The following is a 10,990-nucleotide window of genomic DNA, read 5'->3' as shown; positions in this document are numbered from 1 at the left end:
GGCTAGACTGACACCACCCACCCCAGTCATGAAAACTAAGTGCTTCCTAAGTGCTGGGAGGTACAACATGGTCATCTGATGCTGATGCTGGCACCTCACACCTGCTTTATAATCACAGTGATAACCTGTCTAGATAGCTGGAAAGGTAAATGGGGACAGTCTATCTGATGAACCTGCCACCATAATTGCTGTGCCATGGGAGATCATGAATACAGCCTGCCTGGATGCAAGTTAATAAAAGCCTCCTAGATGCTAGTTAATCAAAACATTGCCAGTGAGGGCAGCTCTTCTCTCATGTTCCCCAAGACCTTGGGCCAGCTGGACTGACAGATCTATTCAGTGCTGCTTGTTCCTCAAGAAGGAGCTGAAGAAGTGGATGTAAAGGCTCATAACTGTAGTTTTCAGTTGTGGAAACCAACAGAGCCAGCTATCAAGCAGTAACACTCCTCCACAATTCATAAATTGACAGGAGGACTTCTGTTGGCCCAGTTCAACCTTCTCTTGGGACTGCCATCTAAACTGTAGCTTGCAGGTACAGAAACAACAGTACCTTTTAGGGTTCAGAAAGCTGTGGGTGAGTTGGGGTGCAGTTTCCTGACAAGGACTTTCAGCAGAACTTATGTATCATTGCACTTCAGACACTTGGTGCTGGGGTGCAGTGAGAGCAGCAGCTCCCTCCAGGGAGAGGGACAGGCACTAACAGCTGCGGTTTGGGCTGGAGGGAGATCCTGAGTCATGGACAGGGTGGAGGGCAGCGCTGGGGGTGCTGATCAGGGCCCTGGCAATCATGGAGGCAGTGTGTCTAGTAAGGCAGCTAATAAATATGTTTTGTTCCTAAACTAGGAGAGACCTGTGATGGAGTTACAGGACCAGGGAAAGAGAAGCAGTGCAGACCTCTCACACCTGCATTATTTACCTGGTCCATTGCAGGGAAACCCACATAGTGATATCTGGTGGTAATGGAGGTCAGGGAGCATTTCCTGCCTGTGACACGATGCGCTGGGACAAGGTTTTCTTACGCCATGTCCTGCTCTTGCTCCCTCCCATTCCCATCATACCCACAGTTCAGCCATTTCCTTTTTCTCTATATGGCATTAGCCATCTTGCTGCATCCTTATGTGTTCTGTGTCTTTAGGCAGATTACAGCCTGAAATTAATTCCAGCTGAATGGAAAACATTATCAGCTGCCATGGAAATTCCTTACCATGTGATTGTGGTTGTACTTCCTGTTGTGCTTAAGGCTAAAACCATTAGATGACTGTCATTTTTACACTTTCTTACATTTCTCCTATAAATATCTGTTACTGATAATTGGTCAGAACATTCAGTCTTCTAACATGGGTCATTTTGTTTTTTATGCTGTGATCTTATGCCAAGCTATTAAACACTTACACTAAAGCTTTCTTCAACACTTCCTGGTGCGTTATTTAAGATCTGCAAAGCCAAATTCCTGAGGATAACTATCAACTGTCAAGGAAATAGGCCAATTTCCATGAGTAGAGAAAATCCTGAAACTGGTCACTTGCCTTTGCTAGCTGGCTGATACTGAGATAAGAGCTCTGGTAATTGTGAGAGGTACGGGCTGCTGTGCTACGCAGCCCAGCATAGAAAACTGCCCAATCTTTGTGACCCACATCCACAGTGTTGGCAACTGTTAACAGCACTTCCCTTGCTCAGTGATATATCTGCCATCACTAACAGTCCATATGGGGATCTGTGCTGGTTCTTTCTTTGTTCATCATATACATTAGGGATTCAAGCAATGCAGTTTTGTACAAGCTCATCTATGCTGTTATCATCAAAGACAAGACTCCCCCAACAATCAGCAGTGCCCTCTCCAACAATCACAGGACAATGTTTTCATTACTGATAGCTCCACCTGAAGGCCTCCAGAGCAATGGAAACACCTCCACTATAAGGTCTTTCACCCACACAACATGGTCACCAAGGCCGTTTGGTCTTCATTGTCACAATTAGAGTAACATAGATAATTTCGGTTGGGAAAGACCTTTGGAGGTCTTTAGTCTAATCCCTACTCAAAGTAAGGCTAACAGCAAAGTTAGGACATGTAATGAACTTTTAATGTTGACAAAGATGAAGATTCCCCACCCTCTCTGGCTGCCTCTTGCAGAGCTTATCTGCTTTCATGGCATGCTTCCCTTGGTGCAATGTGTGATCATTGCCTTGCATTCTTTCACTGTGCACCTCTGAGAGAAGACATGCTCTGGGTAGTGGAAGACAGCAATTAGATCTCCTTTAGCCTTCCTTCTTGGAGAGATGCGGTGCTGGGCAGCTGTGGTGTGTTGCAGTGTATGGCTGTCATCCTGACACAGGATGTTGATAGAGCTGCAGCATCAGCCTGTCACCAAATCAGGGAACCCATTTCTTGAAACCAACTTCCCCCAGAGCAGCTTCTGCATACAGACAGGTACGGTATAACCTATGGGATCCTCTCTAGACATCACACTGTCTTTAACCACTCCTGCACCTAGGCACACCTCTTGGCATGCTTACTCAGAGGCACTGGCATGGCCTGCAGGCTCACATGTAACTGTGACCTTACTATTACTCAGGGAATAGTGCCAAGCATGAATGAATCCATGTACTATCTGCAGCACTTCTTTCATTGCAAGATTTTTTTACAATTGGAAGCTTGCAACATGAGCATCCCTCGTACTTCCAGACTCTTGGCATTTAAAGGTCCTCACAGTTGCACAGAAAACCTGACAACAACCTTCCTTCTTATTCAGCCTGGTCCTGACAGCCATTCTTTCTTGGCATCTTGGGACTTCCAGACACTATCTCAGACTGTAATAATTCCCTCTGTAATAGGAATTGTGTTTCTGTAGCATGACAGCCAGGGGACTCAGGGAAAAGTGAAAATAGGCAGCAAGCTGCCAGTGCTATCAGGTAGGTACTCAGTTCTCTTGGGCAAGAGACAGCTGCTGGCTATGGCACTGCTGGGATCCAGGGGCTGTACAGTGGGTGTTCCGTTGTGTCTGAACACAACTGGGACAGAGATGCTGCAGCATCTGGCTACCTGAGCCTGTTATCCTCTGGAACTGAGAAAACAAACCGGTCAAAAAAAGCTTTGAACAATGCTGTGGCCAGAGTTGTCAATGGCTCAGGATTTTTACAGAACAAAAAATAGAAAATTCAATCCAAAACACCCTTCTCCTAGAAGAGATGCAGAAGGGTAAATGTCTTGGTTTCAGTCTGAGAGCAATGCTGATAACACACCAACGTTTTAGTTGTTGCTCAGTAGTATTTACCCTGATCAAGGACTTTTCAGTCTCTCATGCTCTGCCAGTGAGGAGGGCACAAGAAGCCAGGAGGGAGCAGAGACAGGACACCTGATTCAAAGTAGCCAAAGGGGTATTCCATACCACAGCACGTCATGCCCAGTATATAAACTGCAGGGAGTTACCCAGAAAAGACCGATGACTGCTCAGGTCGGGCTGGGTATTGGTCAGTGGGTGGTGAGCAATTGTATTGTGCATCACTTGTGTTTTATTGTTTTGGGGGTTTTTTTAACTTTCCCCCTTTAGTTTTAACTTTCCCCCTTTAGTTTTATCTTTCTCCTTGTTATGGCCTTTATGGGAATATGCCACCTGCGTAAGGGCAATCCCAGGCACAGCTACAGGTTGGGCAGAGAAGTAATTCAGAGCAGCCCTCGGAAAAGGACTTGGTGGTGTTGGTCGACGAGAAACTTAACATGAGCCGGCAGTGTGTGCTTACAGCCCAGAAAGCCAACCGTATCCTGGGCTGCATCAAAAGAAGCGTGACCAGCAAGTCAAAGGAGGTGATCCTGCCCCTCTGCTCTCATGAGACCCCACTTGGAGTATTGCGTACAGTTCTGGTGTCCTCAACATAAGGACATGGAGCTGCCTCCCAGCTGCCTCGTCCCCTCTCCTGTCTGTCCCCAGCTCCCTGCGGCTCCCATCCCCTCTCTTGATGGTTTTCATATAGCAGCCTCCAACAGATATCAGGATGGTTGAAGTCCCCCATGAGGACAAGGGCCTGCAAGCATGAGGCTGCTCCTGTCTATAGAGTGCTTCGTCCACAAAGTCCTCTTGATCAGGCGGTCTGTAACAGATCCCCACAGTGATGTCCCCCATCAGTGTTCTCCCTTTGACCCTGACCCACAAGCTCTCTGTTGACTGATCACCTGTCCGCAGGCAGAGTTCCATACTCACCAGCCTATCAATCACTGACATAAATAGCAACTCCCCGTTCCCATCTGCCTGGCCTGTCTTTTCTAAAGAGCCTATAATCTCCCATTCCAACACTCCAAACATGGGAGCCATCGCACCGTGTTTCTGTGATGCCAATGATATCATACCCCTGTAGCTGTGCACACATCTCTAATTCCTCTTGTTTATTCCCCATACAATGGGCATTTGTATAGAGGCATCTGAGCCAAGCTCCAAATGAAGCCAACTCATTGGCTGGAGCAGCTGGAATATCTCTGCATCGCTCCAAGCACTTATTACAGGTGCTGGCAACTGACTGGGAATGTTGGGATGGATCGATGCCCCCCTCTCCCAACACATCTAGTTTAAGGCTGCCTTGACCAGCCTGGCAAGTCTCCTACCAAAACAGCTCTTCCCCTTGTCAGACCAGCTCCACCAGCCTCCAGTAGACCTGGCCTCCCAAATCGAGTCCCATGTTCTAAATAACCAAACCCCTGACTACGGCACCACTGTTGTACCCATTTATTAACCTGCCAAATCCGCCCGGCCTTTTCAAGGTCCTCCCCTTTGAGCTGGAGGGTTGATGAAAAACCTATATCTGAGCTCCAGAGCCCCTAACCACCTCTCCCAGGGCTCTGTAGTCCTTCTTACTGTTCTCCAGGATACTGCTGTCTGTATCACTAGCACCCACATGGCCCAGTCGAAGCAGGTAATAGTCAGCAGTACTTACCAGACCAGGCAGCCTCTCAGCAACATCCCTGATCTGAGCCCCTGGTAGGCAACACACCTCCATCAAGATCGGGTCAGGCCGACAGACGGGTGCCTCTGTGCCCTTCAAAGTAGAGTCCCCTACTACTATGACCCGTTGCTTTTTCCTGGAGGCACCAGTAGTGATCCTCTTTACTGGTGCATCAGCTGGTTGTTCATTTGGTGCGGTGGGCATTTCCTTGTTAGCCCCCTGCAGAACTGTGAAGCGGTTCTGGGTGGGTATGTCAGATTCGGGGGGAAGCCCCTATCTTTTAATTGTCCTCTTCCTCCTTTTTTTCTTGTTTTCTTTTGTTACTAGCTCCCAGCTTCCTGGGTTAACGCCCTCCTCCTTTCCTGTATGCGCTATGGTGGACACTTGTGGCCCCTGCACAGTCTGGGCCTGGAGCAAACAGTCCAGCTCCCTCTCAGCTTCCCTGACATCTTTTAGCTACTGACAGTGTCCCGCAGCTCAGCCCCTGCTGCAGGAGGACCTCCACCAGGGCGCACTGAGCGCAGCCCTGCCCATCGTGCACCCTTGCCTCAAGAGACCAACCGAGGCACTTTCTACACCCCGAGCTCGGTGCTGCAGCCTCCCCTCTCACCGGTTCTGGCTGGAGCCGCCGCTGCCACCGCCGGGGCAGCGGGAGCAGAGCTCCCAGGCCGGGCCCGGGCCCTGATGCAACCGCCTGCCGCCCGCTCGCACTGCCGGCGCCAACTGCCAACTGCTGTTGGGCACTGAGGTGTCTTAAATTGGAGTGATTTTTTGGAGCATGTATCTTCCATGGCTTTTGATAATATTGGATCCAAAGGTACCCTTCTTGGGTACTGATGATTTTATAGTGCAGTGTGCTGATAAAGAGGAAACAGGCAATTGCTTGATTTCACAATGTTTTATAGCAGTAACAATTTCCCATACCCACACACAGATCAGCAGCCTCTAATCAGGGACTCCTCCCATCAAGGAGAAGGAGGGAGGGTTGTTGACCAGCCCATGTTGCTCCACCGCAACAGATGCACAAGCTACAATAGCCTTGAGCCTACTGATAATGTGCATACTTGTCAGAGCCCTCATTAAACCTTCTGATGTCACACTTTATCACTGAGGATCTGGCACTGGAGAGGAAAACATGTTCAGACAAATGACATTGTGATCTTTTCTGTAGTTCTTACATCTGGAGGATCTCCTTGCGATATATTCACCAGAAAAACAGAGGAGCCTTTCACCATTTTCACAGTTGCCCCTTGTTTTCTGTTTCCCTGCACTAAACATGCCATGGCTCCAGTGGACTGCCACAGGTGTCTGGTTCTTACGGCAGCAAGAGCCAATCATGCAACTGCCTTTTGAATGTGGGTAAGAGTCATGGCACCCCTTGGCTCCAGCAATGGCAGCCATCACCCCTATGTACTCTGTGCAATCAATCTCTCAGCGTACCTGAATGTCCTCACCAGTTACCTTCAGCTGCAGTCCAGATAAGAAGTTGTGCTGGCATTTGCCTTGGGTGGTGTTCAGTTCAGCTTTAGTTGACTAAGTCTTGAACATAGCCTTTGAAGTGTGAGAAATGGTCTCTAGATAAAAACTTTTCTTCTAAAAGCTCAGGGTAGACACAACAGTGAAGCAGCAGTTATTTATTAATGTTTTTGCAAAAACAGGTGTCCTAGAAAGTAGGCACATACAGCAAAGGCAGAACTTTGATTTGTATTTCCTATCCCATCCGCAAGTTCCCTCCCTTATTTACCCATTGGCTGGGTACTCCAAGGTTTGCAGCCTATCCAATGCGTATAATTTACATGCTAACTGTCCTGCCCCTGTTCACATCTCCCCTTACTCGATTTCGTATGCCCCTTCCTCTTATTTATTTACCTCCTTTTATGGTTTGATTTCATAACTCTGCCATACATGTGGTACCCCAACTTACTGTTTAACTACAGAACCGATTTGCACCAGCTTAGTTTCATAGGTTGTACAAAGATAGCATTCTTTTTAACCACAGAGTGTGTCTGTTGCCCAAAGATGACATTGTCTTTAACCACAGAGTGTGTCTGTTTAAGTCATGGTATTTCAAATCCTTTGTTTTGTTCCCTTAGTAACTTAGTCCCAGCCCCCATATTGCAGGATCTTAATATTGCAAAGCCTTAATATTACAAAGCCTTAATATTGCAAAGCCCCATCCCCAATATTCGAAAACAACACTGTTTCTCTCACATGAAGTATAGTGGAGACCTCTTTTCTTGACAGGCACTTCATCGCTGGCAGGCAGATCACTTCTGCAAAGGCAAGTGTTTTGTTAATCAAACCAGAAAAACACTTGCAATCTCAAAGAAAGTCAATGCTAGACATACTCTCCTCTCCTTTCCACCCTCCACCAGGAGCAAGAAGTCCATTTTGAACCAGCTGGCCATCTAAGATGGGGAACAAGGCAGCATAAGGCTCATTCAGAAGACCAGGATGATGCTTGGCAGGAGAGCTAGGCTTTACCCCACCAGCAAGCACACCCAAGTCTGAAGGACCTCAGTTGACAGTTGCTTTTTTGTTTATTCAATTAATATTGATCACACTTGCACCAGTATAACCCCAATAACATGGCTTGATATACCTACAGCTGTAAGTAAAATTTGGTTCCCATTTTCTGTAATTTCCCTGGTCTTTTTTGATCAGGCATTGGGAAAATGGATAGCATTTGAATTGATCTTAATGTGCAGCATGCTCATTTATCTCACTGGTGGCCTGTGAACTTTAAATAAATTTCTGTACTCTTCATATAACTGTGGTCTCCCCATGCAAATGCCATCTTCAGCCTGTACTTTAAAGCAACCCCCACCATACGCACCTTTTGGCACAGAGATTTCACCACATTTACAATGAATGTCTTATAACAGATGAAAACATCTTTGCTGATGTGCAATATGGGGTGCAATATAGGGTGTTAGAAAAAGTAGTGGTGCTGGTGTCTCTGGTTAAGAGCTCCAGGCTGCTGTGAGACATATTTTCTCTCTGGAAGAGCTCTGTCTTTTATGCTTTTGGTTCACCTGTCCTCTGTGAAGGATGTGGTCTGCCTGGCAACTTCCACTTCTGGCCCCAATATGGTTTGGTCATCTGAGAAGCTGTTCTGAAGTTTTCTCTCAAAGGATATACACCTGCTGCTTTGTGTTTGGATTGCAAAATTTCTCTAAGAGATCAGAACTGATAAGAGAATTAGTACCAAATGAAACTCCCAGGCCCTTCCCTACCTGGGATATTTTGTAATCCATGCTCCCAACCAGCCAAGCCAAAGTCCACGGGCCTGCCCTAGCGTGGGTAAGGCACTCTGTCTTGGCGTGGGCAAGAACAGCACATGGCAGAGCAGGAGGGAGGGAGAGATGCAAATCTTGGAGCAGCTATGCCAACTGCTGTCATCTGCCAAAAAGCACAAGACTGAAAGTCCCAGGAGATGCCAGGAGAGTGGTGCTGGGCTTGTGAGGCTGTCTATCCCCTGAAATACTCCCAGGCCGTGGCCCCATGCGCACACCCCAGCACAGGGTGGCAGCAGTTTCTCTTGGGATGCCCCCACTGCATTACATGGGCTCCCATCCCACATGACCTTCTACAGAACACCTTCCTCCACAGGGAAGATGGGACCCAGGCCCCAAACGTGCTGCTTCACTGGACTTCTGTGGCAGGGGGTGCTGAAGGAGCTGAGGCAGAGGGAAGTGGTAAGAGGCTCTGTGCCAGACCTTGCCATGCTGCCCCACCATTGTCCTCATGCCTGCAGCTGGCCCCATGTGGAGCAGGATGCAGATCCATAGGCTGGGAACAAGTGGGAGCTTCCCTGTCCTCCAGCACAGTATTGGCTCCATGATGGTGATGCTATGCTGCATGTGGGATCATGTTCCCTGGGTAAGCTGTCTGGGCTGCCCAGGGGAATCACTCCATCCCAAATTGCTCCTGGTCTGATTGAGCACTTTCAGGCTTCCAGGAACAAGCTCTTCTTGCTGGATGACGGGCTTGTCTTCTGTACCTTGGGTTCATCTCCCCTTCAGAAGTATGTGCTTTGACCAGGGGCTGCTTTTTTTTAACAAAGATGCCTTGGTCACCCTAGAAGCTTTTTTGCTTGATTTATTGCCAGTACAATCTGAGGGAGAAACAGGGATCAGAATTCCTTGAAGTAATTAGCTGAGTTTTTATTTGGAGCAGGGCATTTTTCTTTGGACCACATGAAATGAAACTGCTGTCTGCGGATGGATGCTGGAGTGCCCACATAAATCCCAAATAAGAAAGTATATGACACTTTCAGAGGGAGATAAAAAGCAATCTTCATGGGCAAGAAAAATCTACTGAGAACCTGCCTGATGCCTCTGACTACCTAGTATTACAAAACAGAACCATGCTAAAGGTTCCCTCACATGCTTGCAAGCAGTTCAGAAACACAAGCATCACTAAAGGGAGCACATCCACCAATTTTTCCAAGAGGAATTGTGCAGGTCAGGAGAGCTGCGAGACATCAGGGCTTTATTTGCCCCCCAGTCAGACCCTTTGGGCACTGATATAGCATCTTTTTGAAGGACTATTGGTTTCACAACAGCCACATGGGTCAGGTAAAGAGGGGCTGGCAGTCCCACCTCTGCCCAGGCAGAAGGAGGAGACACCTCTCCATGACTAGCTGCCTAGGAACAGGAGCCAGGACACCCAGCTTAAACACAGTGGTGATGCAGCTGAGTGGATCACAGGAGCAGCTGCCGCTCAGTGTCTTGCCAATTAATTTGCAGTCATTTAGCAGCTTGCAGGTAAATGTTTGGTCATGTCTTTTCCCCAAAGATGCTCCTTTGCAGTTCCTGTTGTGTACCTGGTCCTAAACATTGGAAGGACTCATTTCAGGCAATACTGCTCTTCATCTTGTCTGCTCCAAGACATCTTTCCATTGACATACATGGATACACAGGAGGTCTTTTTGAGCCACCTCTCAGCCCTATTTTCTACACCTGAGCGTCCTCACTGCGGCACGGCAGCTTTTCCCTCCTGCCAGGTTTCGTAATGGATGTTATCAGTGCTGGCTGACACCTGTATGCCTGCCCTAGCATGGGTAAGGCATTCTGTCTTGGCTTGGGTAAGAAAAGCACGTGGCTGAGCAGGAGGAAGGGAGGGAGAGATGTGAGTCTTAGAGCAGCCGTGCCAACTGCTGTTATCTGCCAAGAACAAGACTGCAAGTCCCAGGAGATGCCAGGAGAATGGCACTGAGCTCCTGGGGCTGTCTCTCCTCTGAGATACTCCCAGGCCATGGCCCCATGTGCCCACACTAGCACAGGGCCCCTCCAGCCCCTCCTGGGATGCCCCCACTGGGCAACACGGGCTCCTGTCCCATATGAACTTCTGCATCTTCCCCCAGGGGGTAGGTGGTGCCTGAGCCCTGAAAGCACTCCCTGCCTGCCTCATTGCTCTAGCTGCAGCCCCACACCACATGGGGAGCACAGGGTCCCCATGGAACTCCACCTCACAGTTCCTGCTGCTGCAGGAGACCTGTCTCCACATGCCCTGGCATAAACAGGAGCTGGAGCAGAGGGGACTGGAGAGGAGCTCTGTGTCAGACCCTGACGTGCTGCCCCACCACTGTCCCCATGCCCCCTTTCTGGGGGCAGCAGTCCATGGAGGTGGCAGGAGCAAGCTGCTAAAATGCTCCCAGACTGTGGTGCCGATTGCCTGCGGGTCCGCGTGAAGCAAAGTGGTAACTTTTTCTGAAGGGATCCTGCAGTTTGGCCAAGTTTGGGAGAGGAAAGACAGAGCCTGTGAGAGAAGCTCAAGGAGAAGAGCTGCACCTGGGTCCAGTCCTGCAAGGATAGCCACCAGGATGCCTGTTTAGAGAACTGCTACCACAGCAGATAAGTGCAGTATTTGCCGGCATGTGTCTGGGCAGAGCTGGCACCCTTTGGAGGCGCTCCCACAATGACAGGGGACCGGTGTGCCAATCCCACCCTGTCGTGGGCGCTGACAGGGCTGCAGCGGTGGCGCCAGGCAGCCTTGACATCTCTCATCACTGCATGGCCCACACAGCTCCTGCCTCGATTCCCCTCCCTTCGCC

The sequence above is a fragment of the Strigops habroptila genome, chromosome 4, assembly GCF_004027225.2.
Source record: "Strigops habroptila isolate Jane chromosome 4, bStrHab1.2.pri, whole genome shotgun sequence".
Classification (NCBI taxonomy): domain Eukaryota; kingdom Metazoa; phylum Chordata; class Aves; order Psittaciformes; family Psittacidae; genus Strigops; species Strigops habroptila.
This window is presented reverse-complemented; position numbering follows the sequence as displayed.